The sequence below is a fragment of the Cupressus sempervirens genome, chromosome 3 (assembly GCF_028749045.1).
Source record: "Cupressus sempervirens isolate cs-2001-9-10 chromosome 3, ASM2874904v1, whole genome shotgun sequence".
In the NCBI taxonomy this organism is placed as follows: Eukaryota; Viridiplantae; Streptophyta; class Pinopsida; order Cupressales; family Cupressaceae; genus Cupressus; species Cupressus sempervirens.
The window spans coordinates 409,986,669-410,009,407 of record NC_143120.1 but is presented as its reverse complement, the minus strand read 5'-3'; positions in this window follow the sequence as shown (position 1 = coordinate 410,009,407).

Below are 22,739 nucleotides of genomic sequence, written 5' to 3'. Positions count from 1 at the left end.
TGACTGGAAGTAATAGGGAGAAAATTATGAAATAAAATCCTCTTTCTTTGTTGGTCTATAAATGATTTGATAGGTACATTGTGTTAGAGTAAATAATTAATTTATTAATTATTTGTTCTATTTACTTAAGCTTACTTAGGTAAATGCATTCATTTATTAGTTGTTGTCTAGGAGTTAGTTATAAGTTGTTGACAATACGGGAGTTTGTTCTCCCCTAAGCCATACTTATCCTCTCACATTGTTCGAGGACTTCCCACCTTATGTGGATGTATGCTTAGTTATCACACTTATCTCCTAGTATCTTCTACCTTGTTCTAGAAGATTCCTGGAGCTCTTTATATTCGGGCTTCCTAATTGTATTTTCATCACATAATCACTTTTCATTGTGTTTCAATATCTTGTGGTATCTCATGTCCGTTTAGGGTTTTACCCTTGATCCATGCTCTTCCTCTCCTTGGCTTCTCTTTGATAGGTTCTCGCATGCAGGTGATCTTGGGTGCCTTTGGAGTTGGCTTTCATCAACTCCAACATAGTATCAGAGCCTTCCTACTACTGCTTCGTTGAAGGATTTTTGAAGTCGTGATTTGAAGTCACAAACCATAGTTTATTTGTGTTTTTTTTCTTCAAATCAGGGGATCTACAAATTTTTGGAGCACATTGGGGCCAAACGGACATCACCATTGGATTCAGAAGGCCATTTGCAATCAGGATTCATATAAAGCTTTTCGATTTTGGAGACAGAGCTCTGAGAGGCAAATTTTTTTTTTTGTTTGGAGGGCTTTCTGTACAGATCATATGGGTGCATGGCGATTTAAAAAAAATAAAAAAAGAGGACGTAGAGCATGCCACTGTGGCACCACCCAGTGGCCACTACGGAGCCCCCCGTGCCTCCCCTGTGCCTTGCCTACTTTCTTTCTTCCACCACCCGAGCTCCTCCCTTCTCCATCGGTGGCTCAGCCGCTGCTCAACCTCCACTGCAGCCCAAGCACTACCAGTTCTGCCGCCCCTATGGCCACCTCTGCCTCCTATTTGCTCAACCCACCATACCTTTGCCTATGCCAACTCAATGCCAGCTCAGCATTTTTTGCACATTCAGTGCCCAATCTATGTGTGACACATGGCAGGCATGCCATTTGGCACATTGCCACGTGGCCCCTACCACGTCAGCCGCCTGTCACGTGGCATCCACGTGGCCTCTTTTTTTGCAATGACGGCCACGTGGCTGTCAAATTTTTTGCAGTCATTTTTTGACATTAGCATGATGTCATTAGACCTTGCATGCACCTCTCCTGATTCTATTTTGGGGATACTGTTGGTTTTTTCGCCATAACTTGAGCATACGGAGGTATTTTTCCAATTTGAAAGAAGTGTTGAAAAGCTAGTTTTGAGACAAAGACATTGGTGCTGGTATTTTTAGGTTTTGATGAATTTTTATTGCCTTTTTTTAGTCAAAGTCTCAAGTTCTATTTTTGATTCCGGCAAGCATATCTTTTGCATCCCATGTCAATTTTTTGAAAACTTTATATTTTTGGAAATCTGGTTTTGTCACCTTTTTAGAAATGTGGTCCTTTTTTTGAGTTTTTGGCCTATGCTCTTTCTATCATAGTTTTGGCATTTTTTCTATAAGGTGGATATCTTGAGTGTTTTAGGCCCGAGCATCGTTTTCCTGGCATGGTTTCCTTTGTTTTAGGTTGTACTTTGTTTTGTTGTAGCTTGTTTTTAGTTTTGATTATTATAGCTATCATTTTGAAGCACTTTTATGTATCACACTAAAATAAAGTACCACTTTTGCATTTCGGGGGTCATGAACGTTGTTCTGAGTCAGTTGTACATGCACTATTTTTTATAAAGCACCATGGGGGTGATAGTTGTTTATTGTTTTAGGCCTTCTCCCTTTGTCAAGTGAGTGTCCCTTCTACGACATTAGCTCCATGTAGGCTCAGTTTGACCGTGTCTGTATAGGTGTCTGTACCTCTTTCCCTCTCCTGTCATTCTTGGTTCGTCTGCAAGAGACTTTGGCCCACCTTCTCAGTTGCCTGTCATCACACCTCATATGTATTAAGGGGGGTTATGCTGTTGTTCTAATACATCCATGGTTTGATCGTTCATTAGTGTGAACTATGTATTCAGTGGTTGATCCTATGTACAAGGCGATTGCAGTGGCTGGCTACCTATGCATTTCAGTGAGATGGATCATCTACCATATAGAAATGCTCAGTTCATGCCTTCTTCTTCTATGGAGGTTCTTCAAATTAGTAGTTTGGCAGATTTGCAGCTTCTTCATGCTTCAGTGATGCTTCTTCATGATCACTCCTTGTTCTTGTTTTAGGGGACATTTCCTTAGTTGGAGGCTTCTTTAATTCTTCACTAGGTTATCTCTTTTTGGAGAGGGGTTTTTCCCATTGGATTTTCTCCTTTACTCCGGTTACAGAGATTGCATTTTCTTGCATTGTTCATGGGTACCTAACATGGCCTCATTGTCGGGACCCATTCTGTATTTCATCTTAGTTTTGTGAGCTTAAGGCATTCCCATAAGTTGCACTTAAGGGGGGGTGTTAGAGTAAATAATTAATGTATTAATTATATATTCTATTTACTTAAGCTTACTTAGGTAAATGCATTCATTTATTAGTTGTAGTCTAGGAGTTAGTTGTAAGCTGTTGACAATATGGGAGTTTGTTCTCTCCTAAGTCATACTTATCCTCTCACATTGTTCGAGGACTTTCCACCTTATGTGCATGTATGCTTAGTTGTCACACTTATCTGGACTAACATCTTCTAGCTTGTTCTAGAAGATTCTTGGAGCTCTTTATATTCGGGCTTCTTCATTGTATTTTCATCACATAATCACTTTTCATTGTATATTGTAAATACATTTTCATTGTGTTTCAATATCTTGTGGTCTCTCATGTCTGTTTAGGGTTTTACTCTTGCTCCATGCTCTTCCTCTCCTTGGCTTCTCTTTGACAGGTTCTTGCATGCAGGTGATCTTGGGCATATTTATAGTTGGCTTTCATCAACTCCAACACATTGGATAGTTGTTGTGAACAATATTTCTTCTGATATAGTTGATTTAATGTGGATGATTTCAATGTAAACTTATTGGTTATGCTTTTGATATAATGGAAGAAAATTATTAGTTCATGATACATAGAAGAATATTAGTTCATTGGATTTTAAGTCTAATAAATCCTTAGACCAAATAACATTATCACATCATCAACATAAGCATTAAAGTTCCATGGTAGGATAAAAGCAAATAGGCTTAAGAAAAGAAAATACATTGTCCAATTCTAGGAGAAACTTGTTGTAGATATATATTTCCTCTCTAGTAAATTTGTGGGGAAGAAGATAAATCCTCCCCCATAATATAGAGCAATAAAATAATAAATAGAATATACCCTAGAATCTAGTACATCAAATATTAATAGAATACTATATATCCTAAGAGAAATACTTTGACATCACAAACACCTATTCTATAATTTTCAAATGGGGACTCATATGAGTCATGTGACCTTTAGGTCACCATCACACAAATCAAAGTAAAAATAATAATGATAAGAATAATAAAATAAAATAAATGAAGAAATAAAATTGAATCATATAACCAATCAAGGAGGAAACAAAAAGGGGCTAATCATGCCCTAGACACTACCTCTTCCCCACTTACCTAGGTAGCTACCTTCACAAAAAACAACATAAAGTGAAATTATAAATGGGTTTGGAGGACAAGAGGTCCACACCACCCCCTTGGCACCAACATCCTTTTTTAAGGCTTTAAAAAAAAATTCTTGGAACATGATGTTCCACTAACATATGTCAGTCCCTCCTTGTAGAAGTTTCCCCCACCTTGAAAAAAACAAACCGAACTCTTACATTTACTTGTTGCCTTAATCTTTGCATTGGGGCGCAATAGGAGGTGGTGGGACCAAGGTCATATCACCTTGGAAGGAGGGATAAGGGGGGTAGGTGACCCCAAACATGGGAATTCACCTAGAAGTAAAGGGAGTGAAAGGGTAGACCTAGGTTGGATAAAAAAACATGTGAGAATTTCATGTAAAAGGTAAAGTGGGTATGTAGATAATAATTTATGTTTTGAGTTGTTAACCCAATAATTAGGGAGCATTTTTCCTATCATTAAATGTATGGAGAAAATATAAGAGGATAGGTTATAAGGTGGGTGTTAGAAAAAAGGGAGCTAGGAAAAAGGTTAGCAAGTATTTCAACATAACTAGGAATATGAGATATTATTTGATAGTGAGTATTTTTCATGAGTAAAGTGTTGTATTATGTGAGTGGGAAGTTGGTTAGTAGAGAGGGAGATTAGCATAGAGTATCATTAATAAAATTAGTTGATGGATCAATGTGGGTCATTAGTATTAATTAATAAATAATTCTAGTAGTTAATTTTCTTTAACACATAATTTTATGATATTGCTATCAGGATTTAACTGTGTGATTTTTGAGTCAAACTCATTGACCCATCTTTCATGAGTAGTGATTCAACGTGAATCCATCTCTCATGAGAATAAATGGAACACTTAGCACTCATTGGATCTAGGTGATGCTCACAAGGGTGAAGCACTGGGACTTCCTGGGAGGTCACCCATCCCAGTGTTACTCCAGCCTGAGCGCGCTTCACCCTTGTGAGCATCACCTAGATCCAATGAGTGCTAAGTTTTCCATTTATTCTCATGAGAGATGGATTCACGTTGAATCACTACTCATGAAACATGGGTCAATGAGTTTGACTCAAAAATCACACAGTTAAATCCTGATAGCAATATCACAATTTGACTAGCTGTGGAAATTATCTCCTACATAATTTTATGTCACTTATCTATAAGTGGGCATATTAAGTTCACTTAACACCTAGTATGTCATACTTAGAAATGACATAGTTTATGTATAGACTAGAAAATATTTAATTATAAAATACAATTGTTTTAAGTTTAACAATAATAAACTAATAAATAACAAGTAACTAAGTCAAATGCCCCTTAAATATTGATTAGACTAATGACCAAATTTATAGGATACTGATGAGATTTAAAGCATAATTGAGGGGATGTAAGAACCTAATTAAAATGGAAACTAGGAAATAAATTTTATTAATCAAGACACAAAGAAATGGAATGTTAAGATAAAGGTTAGTTATTAAGTGAAAATTTATTATGGAATTAACATGACTAATTAACATGTTTACGTAAAGTATTAGGAAGAAGGGTTGAGTTATCATGGGGACATAAGCAACAAAGTATGACTTAAATTGCTATCTCGTAATTATTTATGGTAGTTTTAGTTTGCTATTTTATCTAGTCATAGAGAGAAATAAGGTAAGATGGTGGAATAGTGTAGGGGTAGACAAGAATTTAAATATATTAGATAGTAGATTCATAAAATTTGGTTGGACCATATAACCCCCTTATTTACTTAGTTTCATTAATTTATAAGGGTATGACCTATAGCTATTAAATAAACTTAGCGAAATTATCATTGTATTGGAAATAATCCAACTTTGATGTTAACCATCACTAAATGTTTGCTAACTAATAATAAGATCTCTGTGGAGCTTAACGTTAATATAATCAATAAACATATTCATACATCACCATAGTCAAATAGTGGTATATGGTTAGGCTGATAAATTAGAGTCATACGGGAAGGTATTATGCAAGAATTCATTAAAACTATACACCTCTACTTATAAATAGATTAAAAATATAAGCATAATGTCAAAAAAAAATATTACTAATACTTAGTATAATGACAAAATAAAATGGAATAAATTAAGATCACTTCGTAAGACAAAAAATAAAATGTATACCCCAAACACTCCATGGTTCGATGGAATATTCCTAACATAGTGTAGGTCTATATATTTGATTCTTTAGTGCATCTTTCAAAAAAATAAATTGTGGTTGTGTTATGTAAATTTAGGACATGACATTTTTAACTCCTAAATTCCTCCATTAGATCTTCCCTCAAGTTCCTAAGATCATTTCCCTTAGGGCCAAAGCTCTAATACAAATATTTGTTCTAAACCACTGTGTGTGTGGGGAGGGGTGAATAAATCCAAAATTTAAAATAAATTAGTTGAGATAATATCTTCAATAACTTAAATACCAATGTCTCATCTCACTCACACCTATTCCTTGTGTCACACTTCACTCATGCCTATACTTCGTTCTCTTAAGTATCATGCTTGTCATTTGTCTCCTTTCTTTGTAACCTCACTACTTCGCTTTCTCACTCAACTCCTATTTTATTATTATTAATAACACTAATGTATAAATTATTTTTATAACATATATATTCTAGGTGCCAAAGCCATATTCAAAAATCTTGCTCAACATGGTGAATTCAAAATTTGAATTGCACGTATAGGTAGGGACCACAACACTTGTGACTACCCTCGTAGGTACCTAGACTAGTGGGCCTACTAGTCTACCTAGAGTCTTATCATGTAGCTTCAAACCTTTCTAGCTATGGACACTTTGATATATAAACCTATCACATCACAATGCATTTCTATCCTTTGGTCATGCTACACCAATATGACCATGACATCTTTATCTTATGTCTATGACTTCATTTTGTACCTTTGTACTAGTGTGATCATTGTATTAACTTCCCTCTCATCTTGATTGGTATAAGAATCTATCAATGGTCATTTAATTATTTTTTGACTTCATGTATTATGTTCTTCCTTGGTACTAGTTTCCAATCAATGAAAACACTTAGTGTGATGCAAAGTGTTAAGCATTGCATTTCACCTTTCTTTGGTCATCATGCCAATTTGTGTGAATAGTCCAAAAAACACTTTTTCATGTGTATATTAAGTGAAAAACATATACAAATAACAAAGATACCCAATTTCTCAACAACACAACACATGGTAAATTGCCAACCACAATTCCATGGATTCTTTTTTTGCTACTATTTTTTGGAAAACATAGTTATCTATTTAGTTTTCTATTAAAGTATATGTATTCATGGATATGGATGAGGTAATTTATTTTTCCAACTCCCATCATCTATTTTATGGATTGTACATATCCCAACCATTGATGCTAATGATTTCTTATTTGGCATTACTTGATTCTTCAATTAAACAATTTGTATGGATATCTAAGCATGTATGCTTTGTGGAGTCTTCACAAAACAAATTCATAGTCCCTCTCTACTATTTCTCCTATATTTCTCTTTGAATTTTATCATATACCTTCTTTAATTACACATACATTCATCTGATTTGACATTTTCTCTTGTATTGTTTTTCTTGAATGTGTGTGTGTGTGTGTGTGTGTGTGTGTATACATATATATATATACATATATACACACATACATATATATACATATATACACATACATATATATAAATATACATATCTATATATATACATATATATATACATATATATGTATATATATGTATATATATGTATATACATATATATGTATATATATGTATATGTATATATATATATGTATGTATATATGTATGTGTATATATGTGTATATATATATGTATGTATATATATGTATGTATATATATATGTATGTATGTATATATATATGTATGTATATATATATATACATATATACATATGTATATATATATACATATATACATATATACATATATGTATGTATGTATATATATGTATGTATATATATATATATACATAGATACATATGTATATATATATGTATGTATATATATATATATGTATATATATACATATGTATCTATGTATATATATATACATACATATATATACATACATACATATGCATATATGTATATATGTATATATATATATGTATATAGATATATATACATACATATATGTATATGTATGTATATGTATGTATATATATGTATATGTATATATATATATATATACATACATATATATATATATACATACATATATATATATATATACATACATATATATATATATATATATATACATACATATATATATATATATATACATACATATATATATATATATACATACATATATATATATATATACATACATATATATATATATATATATATATATATATATATATATATATCTTTTTTTTACTAAATCAAACCTTTATTAATATTTGATTTTAATGATTATATCACATCCAATCAATTCATAGTAAGTGGCCTATAATTATCTATTTGACCATCATATTAATATATTTAAGCAATCCAAAGTGTCTAAAAATTTCCCAGTATTGAAGTTGTCAACCACGCTTCTTTATTATTAACAACTTAGTCTACTTAGTTTATACATGGATCCACCTGTTGGTTATCCATTTTTGGTTTCTCTCTCTTCATTATAGATCATTATCACTATCTTTATATTTCAATCTTATGTAAATTTCAGATATTTAAGTTTGTGTTTCTAAATTTTAGTGGCTTTCATCTTACCTAAATAATTAAAAGATTGGTAATTTGGATAAAGTGTTCCTACTTTTGTGAGATAGAAAGGAAATTTGTCATTTATACATTGATACAAAAGAATATTCAAAGAAAGATGACTACAAATTAATTCTCAATAACATAACACACAATAGGGTTCCAATCCCATATTTCTATGTTTTTTTTGCTTTTTGTTTTTGCAAAACATAGTTATCAATATAATTTTACATAAAAGTATATGTACTCAAGGCTATGGACAAGGTAATTTTTTTTCAAACTCTTATCATCTATTTTATGGATTTTACATATCCCATCCAATGATGCTTATGATTTCTATTTTGGCATTATTGATTTTGCAATAAATTATTTTGTATGGATATCACATGTTTTGTGGAATATTCACAAATCTATCCACACTCCCTCTCTACTCTTGCTCGCCTATTTATCTTTGAATATGTTCATTTATCTTCTTTAACTGTAACTACATTCTTTTGATTTGACATATGTTCTTACGATTTATTTTTCTTTAAATATTTAAATATTAAAAAATTCTCTCTTCTATTATATATATATATATATATTCAATGCACACACTCCTGTATTTCTGATCTCGATGTCTTTATCTTTAAGGATCATATCCTTTCAAATAGATACTTCATTCAAGAAATGTCTCTTCTTATTTTTTAATTACTACTTTGTATCCCTTCAAATACTACTTCACCTTTACTATCAAAAAAATGTATATGTTCTTTATTTAATCATATCTTTGTTAATATTTAATTTTTATGATTATATCACATTGAATCGCATTATAGAAAATGGCTTTAATAATCTATTTGACCATCATATTAGTAAATTAAAGTAGGCCAAATTTTAGTAAATTTTCCCAATATTAAAGTTCCTAGCCAAATTGGTTTATTATTATCAACTTAGTCAACTAGATTTATGGACAAAATATTCCCCTTGGTTAGTCATTGTTGATTTTTCTCTTTTCATCATCGATCACTATCACTGTCATGAACTATTCTCTATGCAATTTTCAATGCTCACTTGATAGTTTATCTTAGAAGAATTTATCTTGATTAGTTCATGAGAATCAATGTCCTCTTTTTAATATATCTTAATTGATGCATTTTATTTTGGTTTTCTTACCAACTTTTCATCTTTTCTTTCTAGATCTTTTTGTTCATCTCTTCCATGTTATCATATTCATGAGGAGGATTAGCAACTCATTGCAAATATTTAAATTCAAAAAATAAATTAGAGCTCTTATTTTTTAATGAACATCTACTTCTAAAAGTTGACAAAGAAAAAAACATACTCCCACGCATTCAATTTTAGTTCTTAGATAGAAAGCTTACTTTGAAACTACTTTATTTGGTATTGTGTTCTACTCTTCAAACATTTTGCAATAATTTAAATTAACCATACTTTGGCATTAATGACATTCAATTCAAAACATCAAATTTTCATATTATAATAATTTATTTTATATTATGCTTTGAGATATATATATATATATATATATATAATTATCATTTTTTTCTCCTTTTGTTTTGACATATGTTGTCTTAATGTAATTTTCTATTTGAGATTTTACAAATATGTAAAATTATTATAAGTGAATTTTGTCCATATTCATTCTAAGGCTATATTTTTCATTCGCTACATATCAACTTCAAGAGTACAAAACTCTAGAGTAGAAGCATTTGAGGAAAATGAGGAAAAAAAGGTATGCAATTACTAGTTGTACCATCTTAAATTATAAGAATTTCAATTTATGACAAATTATCTCCTCTTAATATATTTTCATTATACACTTGTACTCGGAGCACACACTTTCCCCTTTCTTTTTCTCTCTCTTGGGAAAATTGGGGTAGAAACTAACACATCCTCCTTGATTTCCCTTTTTCTTAGTCAAAAGATGAGGTAGGATTTGATTTTTATGAATACTCCTCTTTTGAAGCCCTATTTCTTAATTCTAATCATGACTTTTTTTTATTCTTGATTCACATTACACCTAAACCTTCTACAGTCCCAAAACCATGGGTTCTAAATCCAAGATTCTAGTATCTTGAGGAATACAATAACCTAGGTTGACCATTTCTAGAATAGGTTAATTTAGGTCAGCCTTTTCTAGAATAGGTTAACCTAGGTCAACCTATTCTCTAATGCCTATGAATTTTGGGCCCTAATTCTATTTTAAATTTCAAGTTGATTATGCTCATTACAGTTAGCTCGTGTGGAGATAATATCATAAGTTTAGTATAAAAAGGAATCAAAGGCCTCATTTGCACATGATGGAGCAATATAAAAGCACACCTGGACATCACAAAATGAAATAGAGAAGTTTCAAGGTATAATCTAAGGGCTTAAGATCTATTTATTTCATTGCAATGTAATGCCCTGCCAAGGGATCCAAAGAATTAATCTAAAATTTCACTAAGTTTGGTAGCATTTTTAAAAAAAAATTTAACAAGAAAGATAAACCATTTACAATTTATACTTAATAATGGAAGCAATAGTAATAATCCAAATATTAGTAAACATAACATACTTAATAGGTTACATTCTTTAAAGATCCCTTAACATTGAATCACATCTAATCATGACTAATTATGTTTCCATCTAATACTACATCCACATAATGAAAAGTTCTACATTCTTAAACAATATAAAAGTGTCCTTTAAGTGATTACATTTCAAATTGCTCAATCATCCACTGTACATGACACAAGGTATGAAAGGCTTGAAAGAATAAACATCCATCATAAAAGATAACTATATATCACAAAACATAACTAACTAAGTGCATGGTTCCTCTCAACCGTAAATAGCATCATTAGACCATCGTGGATCCTAACCATCCCTCCGTGCGTAACATTCCAAATCACCAAAGAGATCATTGGTATTAACATAGTAGGAATGTCACTCCTAAGTCATACTACATCATATGCAGAAACTAATTTAACATACAAAGTAATGCATAAGATATCATCATCTAACATATGCAAATCATCAATGTAAGAAACATACCAATAAATACATCCAACATAGGGTATATCATCTATCATAATGATCCAAGAACAGAATGAAGATAAATACCTACAAAGAATGCATCAGCCACGGTGTCTCAGATGGATCTCAAATGATAAGAGTGGAAAAACACTACCACCCGATCGCGTGGAACTTAAGTGGTCCACTCCCACCGTGCTAAGGAGATAATATCAAGTCCCAAACAGGCTATCCAAAACACATAGCATACATCTCCATAAGTCCAGAAATCCTAAAAGTATACTAACTCAAAGATTTCAACACAAAATCGACATCTAATTCCTAGAGGCACACAATGACATGTAGGAAACCTACTATGCAAGCGAGAAAGTGTCATCACATATATCATGTATAAGTTACCCTGGTAGTTAGCTGAACTCCATGGGTCCCTACTGAACCTCATGTGGCCACTAGTATCCTCTCATATTGACAAGGCATACTATGGAATGCAAGGTCGCAACCAAGCATTCTCTCTACTCCCATCCTAGTCTATACTAGCACTCAAGGCATGGGCGAGAACCAAAACAATTATCTTTTTAGGTTTATTTAATCCCCATTTAGTGTAAATGTTATCACTTATTAACAAAACTTACAATGAGTTACCCTGGTAGCCACTTAGGGCCCCAGCCCCCATTGCAAGCCACTTCCTAACACTACAAATAGATAACCTATCCTAAGCTCATGGAATCATAAATCACCCCAGTCCTATATAAGTGACTGGAAAGAAATACCAAAAGATAATCCACAATAAGAATCATCAAATATGCATAATAAAAGCATCAAATCTCCATGATAAAAAAATATCAAATCTCCATGAGCAACTGAAAAGAATCCATAATTAATCATGACCACAACAGTTCTCTATTGGCAACTGAAGGTATCACTGATAATCAAAAGTATCCGTTGGTTCTCAATAACCAAAATATATCTCAAGAACATACTGATCGAAGACTCCAAAATGGTTGAGTCAAAACATGTCACAACATGACATCATTAAGAAATAAATCAACATTTCAGTCCCATCATGGCAACTAGAAAATAATCCAAGGATAACTGATCGATGACTCAAAAATGATTAGCTCAAGTGTCTCATTCATAAGAATCTCAAGTATAACAATCAGTAATTACAAACATCTCATAGAGCATTCCATCACATAACCATGGTTGGGTTTATAAAGATCGAGACCAAATAAGATCAACATGTCATCACATTCACATAACCCCCAAGCCTCTAGTAACAACCTAAGACCAGTCAACAATCTAGTTAACCCAAAACTCAAAACAAGAAGGATAGAGAATACACAATGCAAACACATGTTTTGGTTTACTAAAATCACATAGTTGAATTAAGTGTAGAGCTTCAATTTTTGTTTCAAGTATACTTCAAGTGTTTAAGTTTAATCATTTGACCTACCAGTCAACCCATTTGTTCCTCAATAGTATTTATTTTTTCATCATTAAAATAATATTCTAAGAATAGCTAAATGATAAATATTAAAACATTTGACACTTAATAAAATCATTCACTTTATTTTGCTAAGATCAATGTTACAAATTGAATGACTCTTCTTAATGTTACTTCAACTTTTAACATAAATCAAGGATCATTATTCATCTAAATTATAAGAGAGCCAATTACTAGTCTTCGAATAAAAAGATTATAACTTTATTAAAATGATCAATTTAATCAATCAATTAACATAGGTACACCATCCATGACCTATTAACATTCTAACAGTTCTCAATTAAATATTACTAAGTCTCACTATTAAAATATCTAAGATCATTATTCAAGTCATGAGAGTACGACTTGTCAACTTCAATATACATACTTCACAACTTTGCTAGAGGAATCGATATTAGCATATCAATTAAAACTTTATTACATAACTTAATTATTAATTAAATCTAATTAACTCTAATTAATTTAATTAATAATTACATATCCATGGCAATGTTCCAATTAATATCAGTTGACTAATAACTAACTATAATTTTGTAAGTTAAAAGTCAACTATAATCTAGTACACAAATATTCATATTCATAGTTCAATAATAATAACTTATTAATATTTAATAACAAGCTATATTGGGAATCTTATTAATAAATCTATAATGACCACATTCGTCATTCTTTCAATGAATACTAATATTCCCTTGATAAAACAATTAAAACTCTATTATCAATTAAATCTAATTAATTCTACGATTAAATTAACTAGTAGCTATGTCAATAACTACATGATTATCAGCTGATAATAGTTTCGTTCATTAAGAATCAACTATGTATCATTTCATCAATGTTTAAATTATTACTTTACTAATAAAGAATTATAATAAATCTCCAATATTAATATCTCAACTAAATGCCTCCTATGTTGGTTGATAAATAGATTAATTATACTTCTTCTACTATTAACTAATCTTAATTAAATTAGATTAGTTAATAAATCATATAAAACTAATGCATACAAATAAGATTCCACTAAGGGAAGATTGCAATAATATCTTTAATTCATTCCATGCTTTGATATATTATTTTTGTGAAGTTTAAGCATAAAGAACTCTTGGTTATGGGAAATGGAGAAATATCTGTCTTTGAATAAAATAGTTCCAGTACGAGAGTCATATCTCCCTAATGAACCGTTGGATTGGGCTGAAATTGAAATATGTTGGAGAAGGCCAAGTTGCGCCAATTCTAACCGGAGCGATCAAATAAATTTGATCACGATAAAAAGTTATGAATGATTGAGTTTGGGTCTATCCAAGAGGCAGCGACAGGGCAGTTTGTGATGAATTAAAATTTTTTCCTAAAAGGTAATTGTTTTCTAAATTTACCCATTCATCCATCTAATAGATTTGCCCGTACCCATCTGAAAATATAATTTGATAGAAAGATCTAACCATTCAAATTTTTAACTTAGAATTTCTATTTTAATTTCAAATCTTGTCTATCTAATTTCACAATATAAATTCGAACCCAAACTCAATTCAAATCTAATTTCTTTCTTAAATTGAAGCTAGGGTTTTCTAATGAGTTCTCTATTGATTTATTTTGCAACCAAATAAATACATATCTAGATTTCAATTTCAAATTACAGATTCAACCATAGAGAAGTTTCAGACACATATAATAGATATGATGAAGACAGGAAGAGAAAGAGTGCAAATAGAATATGTGATTATCACGAGTGCACCTGAACACTAATGCTAATTTTTAATATCTCAGAAGTCTATAGAAAGTCCCTTCCTTCTTCTCATATGCAATTCCTCCAAGATCCAAATCAACCAAAATTCTCACGTGACTAGAAGTGCTTGAAGAAGCATAGAAGCATGTAGAATCATATGAGCATGTAGAAGTATATGAGCTTCTCAAATATATGTAGGCTTTGAAGCTTGTCCAAACACACTAGGAGAGCCTCTATTTAAAGGCCTCTAAAATGTATCTAGAAACAACTAGAAGATAAGCATGACAACCAAACATGAGTCTTCTCCAACCTTCTAGATGAGTCATAAGGTTGTAGACACAATGTGCTCAAATAAAATGCTAACTCCTAAGTGTAGACAACTAGTGCATACTTAGAGTGCAAACTCCTATGTTGTCTACATGACAACTCTCAAGAATTTGCAAACTCCTATGTGAGAAAACATTAAAATAATGCACAATCATTAATATAATATTTACTTTACTCTTTTCAATTTAATTAATTTATTATTAAATCTTATGCACTAACTTTAATAATTCCACTTATTCTTATCTTAGTATATTTATATTTTAATCATGTGCACACATCATGGAACCTTTAATCTTTTAATAATTTTAATATATTTTTCACTTTTAAATTTTATTTCAAAACTTAATTGCTAAAATATTGATTAGCTTTAATAATAATATTATTTAGTCATTTATTTAAAAATGAACTCCAAATATATTATTATTAAAATAAATATTGTCACATTCCAAATTTAAACTTATAACTTTTATCTTCAAATTTAATTATTTTATTTAATTAATTTCTCAATTAATTAAATAAAATAAATATTAAAATGTCATATTATTTTTTTATTAAATTAAACTATTAATTAAATATTTTAATTAGGCTTAATTAATAGAAAATACATCAAAGACTCATAAAATAAAATATGAAAAAATCATTATAGCCAAAATACATACAAAATCAAACCAAAGGTTAATATCACGAATTACGTCATTCGACGTATTCAGAGGGTACTCAACTCAGATACTTGTCCTAATTTTCAATTAAGACAAATGACTTAAAGGGTTGGGATTTGGACTTGAGAATTTATCTCCCCTCTCTTACCATTGAGATAATGCGATAAGGTACGCTCATCCTGACAATTCAAGAAAGTCGATACTTAGTACTTGCAACCTACATAAAAACCATGCATGTACAAGTACAATATATACTAAACTAAAAAGGCAATGGTAGGAAGTGGTGCATCATGTAGATCCTACCTAGCAGGTGACTACGACTCCCTTCCTTAACCACATCAGACACGCCATACATAAGAACAAACAAGCACACCATACACATGCAAGTATGGAGTAAGTATCCATAAGAAAACACATATGATAATAAACCATCTAACTAATCATCATCAATAACTGAAAGCAATGTAATAATCATCATGCATACATAAAATATAAAGTCTAAGTGATCTCATCACATAATAAACTGAATCCATAACACAATATCTAATAGTCTCAAAACAGTGTTGCTAACCATTAACATGAGACTAGCCCCAAAACAGCTTGACAATGACAACAAAAATGTGACCTAGGGGTAGGTACTACAATTTGACTAAGTTTGCTAGCATTTTTTTTTAAAAATATGAAAGTAAATACCACATATAACTTATACACCATAACGGAAGCAATAGCAATGTCCAACTAAAAGTAAACATAACATACACAACTGGTTACATTCTTTAAGGATCTCTTAACGTTGAATTACATCTAAATCAAATAACATTATTGAATCCATCTAATATAACATCCACATGAGATAATAGTAAAAATTTCAATATGTATACATTACATTCCTAATGCTTAATCATCCATTGTACATGTCACATGGTATGAAAAGCTTAAAAGAATATACATATGTGAAATAAGGTACATCATCCTATCCATGATACATCAAAGTAAAGATAATCACATGATACATCATCAGATATATACATCCATCATAAAAGATCAAACAAAATAAATGAAGTGCACGGTTCCTCCCAACCATTAATAGCATCATTAGACCATCGTGGGCCCTAGCCATCCCTCCGTGCGTAACATTTCAATCACCGAAAAGATCATCGATATTAACATAGTAGGAATGTCACTCCTAACATATACTATAATATGCAGAAAGTAATCTAACATGAAAATATAAGCATAAGATAACATCATCTAACATATGCTAATAATCAATGAAAGGATACATATCCACCATCACGAAGGACGCATCAGCCACGATGTCACAATAAATCTCAAATGATAAGAGTGGAAAAAAACACTACCACTCGACCGCGTGGTACCTAAGTGGTCCACTCCCACTGTGCTGAGGAGATAATCTCAAGTTCCAAACAGGCTATCCAAAACACATAGCATCAATTTCTATAAGTTCAGGAATCCTAAAAGTATACTAACTCAAAAGTTCCAATCACAAAACTGACACTAATTCCCAGAAGCACACAAATACATGTAGGAACCTACTATGCAAGTGGGAAAGTGTCATCACATATATCATGTACAAGTTACCCTGGCAGTTAGCCAAACTCCACAGGTCCATACTGATCCTCATGCGGCCACTAGTATCCTCTCATACTCATGAGGCATACAATGGAATGCAAGGTCGCAACCATGTGTTCTCTCTACTCCCATCCTAGTCTGTACAAGCACTCGAGGCATGGGCGAGAACAAAAAAATTATCTTTTTTGGTTCATTTAGTTAGTATTAGGTGTGAATTTTTTCAATTTTTAACCAACTTACAATGAGTTACCCTGGCAGCCTCTTAGGGCCCCGGCCCCCATTGCAAGCCACTTCCCAAAAATACAAGCTAGAAAAACCTACCCTAAGCTCATGGAATCATAAATCTCAAAATCAGAAAAGATAATCCATAATAAAATCATCAAATATGCATAAAAGCATCAAATCTCCATGAGCAAGTATCCATAGAAAATCATGACCACAACAACTCTCTATTGGCAATTGAAGCATCACTGATAATCAAAAGTATTCATTGGTTCTCAATAACCAAAATATATCTCAAATCATACTAATAAAAGACTCCAAAATAGCTGAGTCAAAACATGTCACAACATGACATCATAAATCAACATTTTAGTCTCATCATGGCGACTAGAAAATAAACTAAGGATAACTGATCGATGACTCAAAAATGATTGGGTCAAGTGTCTCATAAATAAAAATCTCAACTATAACAATTAGTAATTACAAATATTACATAGAGCATTCCATCACATAACCATGGTTGGGTTTATAAAGATCGGAAATAAGACATCATCACGACATCACAATCACATAGCCCCCAAGCCTCTGGTAGACGTCCTATAATTGGTCAACACTAGTCAACCTAAAATCCAAAACAATAGCATAAAGTAAACACAATGCAAACACATGTTTTGGTTTTGCTAAAATTACATACTTGAATTAAATGTCGAGGTTTCAGTTTACGTTTTCCAATCTAGATATCAAGTGAAAAAATTTCACATTTAACCTAACCCATGTATTTGTTTAATAGATAAAAGTTTCTCCCCAAAACCATTCGACTCAATTTTTCTAATTGATCTAATAATATTTTGTTTATATGACATTCCCAATGAATCCAATATTATCAATAGAATTTGCATATTTTAAAATTTTGACTTATAACACGTTCTAATAATTAACCTTAATTAAACTAAGTTTAATTAAGTTAATTATTAATATCACTTCATAATAATTGATAAATTATTAATCATATTTTTAAAATCTTTTATCTTTTATAGAATGATCCATCTATACAAATCATTTTAAATAAAATAATTATTTATAACTAATATACATATACTTATATACATATATACTTATTTATAACTAATATACATATATACATAACTAATTTTAACTACCCATATTGAGAATGCATACAACAAAATAGGTAAATCCTCAGAAGACATATGGAAGACACGAAAAAGATAGGAAGTGCAAGATGCGAAAATAGCATAAGTAAAATCACAAGAATCTACCCAAATTTTGATGCTAAATCGCTCTTCCTCAGAAAACCCACAGAGCAAGCTCCTCCCTTCTTCAAAGTTCCCGAATCCTCCAATGTTCCAAAATGCTCTCCAAACACTATGTTTAAGCTTCTAGGAATGCCTAAATATAAAGAGCTCTCAGGAAGCACCTAGAATGTCTCTAGAAACAACTAGAAGGTGTCACCAACTAAGCATGTGTCTTTTCCAACCTTCTAGATGAGTCATAAGGTGTCAGACACCATGTGCTTAATTGGTGCACTAACCGCCGTGTTGTTGACATGAAAAATGAAAAGGTGTGTTAACTCCTAGGCAAGCTTATAACTCTAATTTATTTTTTATATAACTTCTATTTAAATTTTTATAACTTTTATTATTATTATTTATTTATTACTTTATTATTATTTTATATTTATTATTAATTTTAATTTCTAATTTTTTTAATTTAATTCTTTTTCTTAATTAATTCTCATTTAATTAATTATGATCAAAATATCAAAAGTCATGATATTATATTAATTTTCTTCAAATAATTAATTAATTAATTAAATCTATTTATTAAGACTTAATTAATAGAAAATTCACCATAGACTTCCAAGATAAAATATGAAAATCCATCATAGAACAATTCACACAAAATCAGTCTAAAGGGTTAAAAATCACGAATTATGTCATCCGACACATTCGGAAGGTAAAGTATCCAGATACTTGTCCTACCTCACTAGGACAAATGGTTTAAGGGTTTGGAATTTGGACTTGAGAATTTATCTCCCTTCTCTTATCATTGAGATAGTGTAATAGGGTACGCTCATCCTGACAATTCAGGAAAGTCGATACCTAGTACCTGCAACCTACAGAAAACCATGCATGTACATACAATATATATAATGCTAAGCTAAACAGACAATGGCAGGAAGTGGTGCATCGTGTAGATCCTGACTAGCAGGTGACTATGACTCCCTTCCTTAACCATATAAAAAATGCCATACAATATGAGCAAACACACACACCATACACATGCAAGTATGGGGTAAGTATCTATAATAAAGTACATGAGATAATAAACCATCTAATTAATCATCAACAATAACTGAAAGCAATGTAATGATCATCATGCATACATGAAATGTAAAGTCTAAATGATCTCATCATATATCCACTGAATCCATAACATAATGTCTGATAGTCTCAAAACAATACTACTAATCCATCAACATAAAACTAGTCTAACATAGTTTGATAATAATAGCAACAATGTCCAGAAAAGATGTGAATGAGGGCAGGCACTACATCCACCCCCCCTTGGGTTAGGCTTACTCCTAGAAGCCTACAAACAAGTAGGGATATAACTCCCGTAATCTAGCTACATCCTCCCAAGTAGTTGAAGAATCATCAGTAGGATCCCATTGGACCCTTACCTACTCGATGGTTCGACCCCTAAGGGTCAAATCTCACTGCTCCATAATACGAACCGGCTCCAAAGCCAACTGCCCATCCTCTAACTGCAATGCATTCCAATCAAGAACATGTACAACATTAGGAATATACTACCAAAGCAATGAAACGTGGAAAACATCATGAATGCGAGCTAGGTTGGGCAGTAGAGCAAGGCGATAAGCAACCGGGCCAATCCTCTCTAGAATCTTGAATGGTCCCACAAAGCAAGGTGCTAGCTTAGAACCCTTTCCGTATTGGATCAGACTCTTTCACAGATGCACTCTCAAGAAAACCTTATCACCCACAACAAACTGCTTATCTGTCCTATGTGCATAAGCATACTTCTTCTGCCTATCCCGTGTCGTGGTCAAGTGCTCACGGATACACACTACCTGTTGCTCCATATCACAAAGCATCTCAGGACCCAACAGGATGTGATCCTCAAGGCTGTCCCAACTCAAAGGTGTACGACAAGGACGTTCATATAATGCCTAAAATGGTGCCATGCCAATAGAACTATGATACCCGTTGTTGTAAGCAAACTCCACTAGGTAGAGATAGTCCTCCCAATGTGTTTGCCTATCCATCACATACATCTATAACATATCTTCCAAAATTTGATTCACCCTCTCTGTCTAACCATCAGTCTCTGGATGATATGCCGAAATAAAATTTAATTGCACTCCAAGCTCATGCTGCAATGATGTCCAGAATGCAAATGTGAATATAGGATCCTTGTGTCGGAAGACCTGATCGGTGAAAAATGTGCCACCTTAGTCAACTGATCAATGGTGACCATGATAGCATCATGATGACAAATAGTCATAGGTAATCCTACTATGAAATCCATGGAGATGATATCCCACTTCCAAGAAAGAATGAGATTTGGCTGCAAAAGTCCTGCCGGGTGTTGATGTTCTGCCTTTACTCTCTGGCACTCAAGACAACTAGCCACAAAATCAGTAATGTCTCACTTCATCCTAGACCAAAAGAACAAACGTCTCAAATCAGCATGCATCTTCTTGACACCTGGATGTGTTGAGTAAGGTGTACGATGGGCCTCTGCTAGAATCAAGGTGCAAAGCTCATCCAGTAATGGCACATAAATCCTCGCCAAATGTCTTAGAAGACCATCCGACTCTCAAACGTAGCTTGCAAACCTACCTTCCAAAGGTCTTCTTGAATATATCCCTCTGCACACTTCCTGATACCAAGAATCTATAGGAAGTGCCTGAAGAATTCGACTCCTCAAATCCACACTAAGAGTCATAGATGATACCACATGTCTCCTATGACTCAAAGAATCTACCACCACATTCTCCTTTCCCTGAATGTACTTAACCTCAAAATCATATTCGCATAGAAATTCCATCCATCGTCTCTGGCGAGCATTCAAATTAGGCTGGATGAAAATGTACTGAAGACTGCAATGATCACTATGTAGCTCAAATCTATGCCCCAACAAGAAGTGTCTCCACCTTGTCAAAGCATGAACTACTACTGCTAACTCAAGATCATGCGTAGGATAATTTAGCTCATGATCCTTGAGCTTGCGTGATTCATACGCAATCACCTGTCCATTCTGCATCAATACTGCCCCAATCCCTTCAAGAGAAGCATCTTTACACACCATGAAATCACCTTCCAGATTAGGTATGGCTAACATTGGTACACTGGTCAAAAGCTCCTTGAGCTTTTGAAAAGCTTCCTCACATTTCTCTGTCCATATAAACTTCTTTCCTTTCCTCTGAAGAGAAGTGATAGGATGTGCTATTCTAGAGAAGTTTTGGAGAAATCTGTGATCATAACTAGCTAAGCCCATGAAACTACGAATCTTTGACACATTAATTGGTGTAGGCCAATCTATTATCACCTGAATCTTTGTAGGATCCACTGAAATACCATCACCTGAAATGACATGCCCTAAATATTGAATCTCTGATTTGAAAAATTTGCACTTAGCTACATTGGCATAAAGCTGATTGTCTCTTAAACACTGCAAAACCAACTGCAGGTGTTCCTCATGCTCCTTCTAAGTCTTAGAATATATCAATATATCATCAAGAAAAACAAGTAAAAACCTATCTAGATAAGATCGGAACACACCATTCATCAACCTCATGAAAACTGATGGAGCATTAGTCAAACCAAAAGGTACCAGTGTAAATTGATGATGCCCATAGCGAGTTCGAAAGGTGGTCTTATGAATATTAGCTTCCTTAATGTGAAGCTGGTGGTATCCTGACTTAAGGTCAATCTTGGAGAATACTGTAGCTCTCTTGATCTGATCAAATAAGTCATCAATCCTAGGCATAGGATACCTGTTCTTAATAGTCACCTTATTCAACTGTCTGTAATCAATACAAAGGTGCAAAGAACCATCTTTCTTCTTCACAAAGAGCACTGGAGCTCCCCATGGTGATACACTAGGTCGAGTGCTCCCTTTGGCCAGAAGTTCCTCTAGCTGAAGACGTAACTCACCCAATTCCTATGTAGTCGTACAATAAGGAGCTAGAGATAGGCTCTGCTCCTGGAATCAG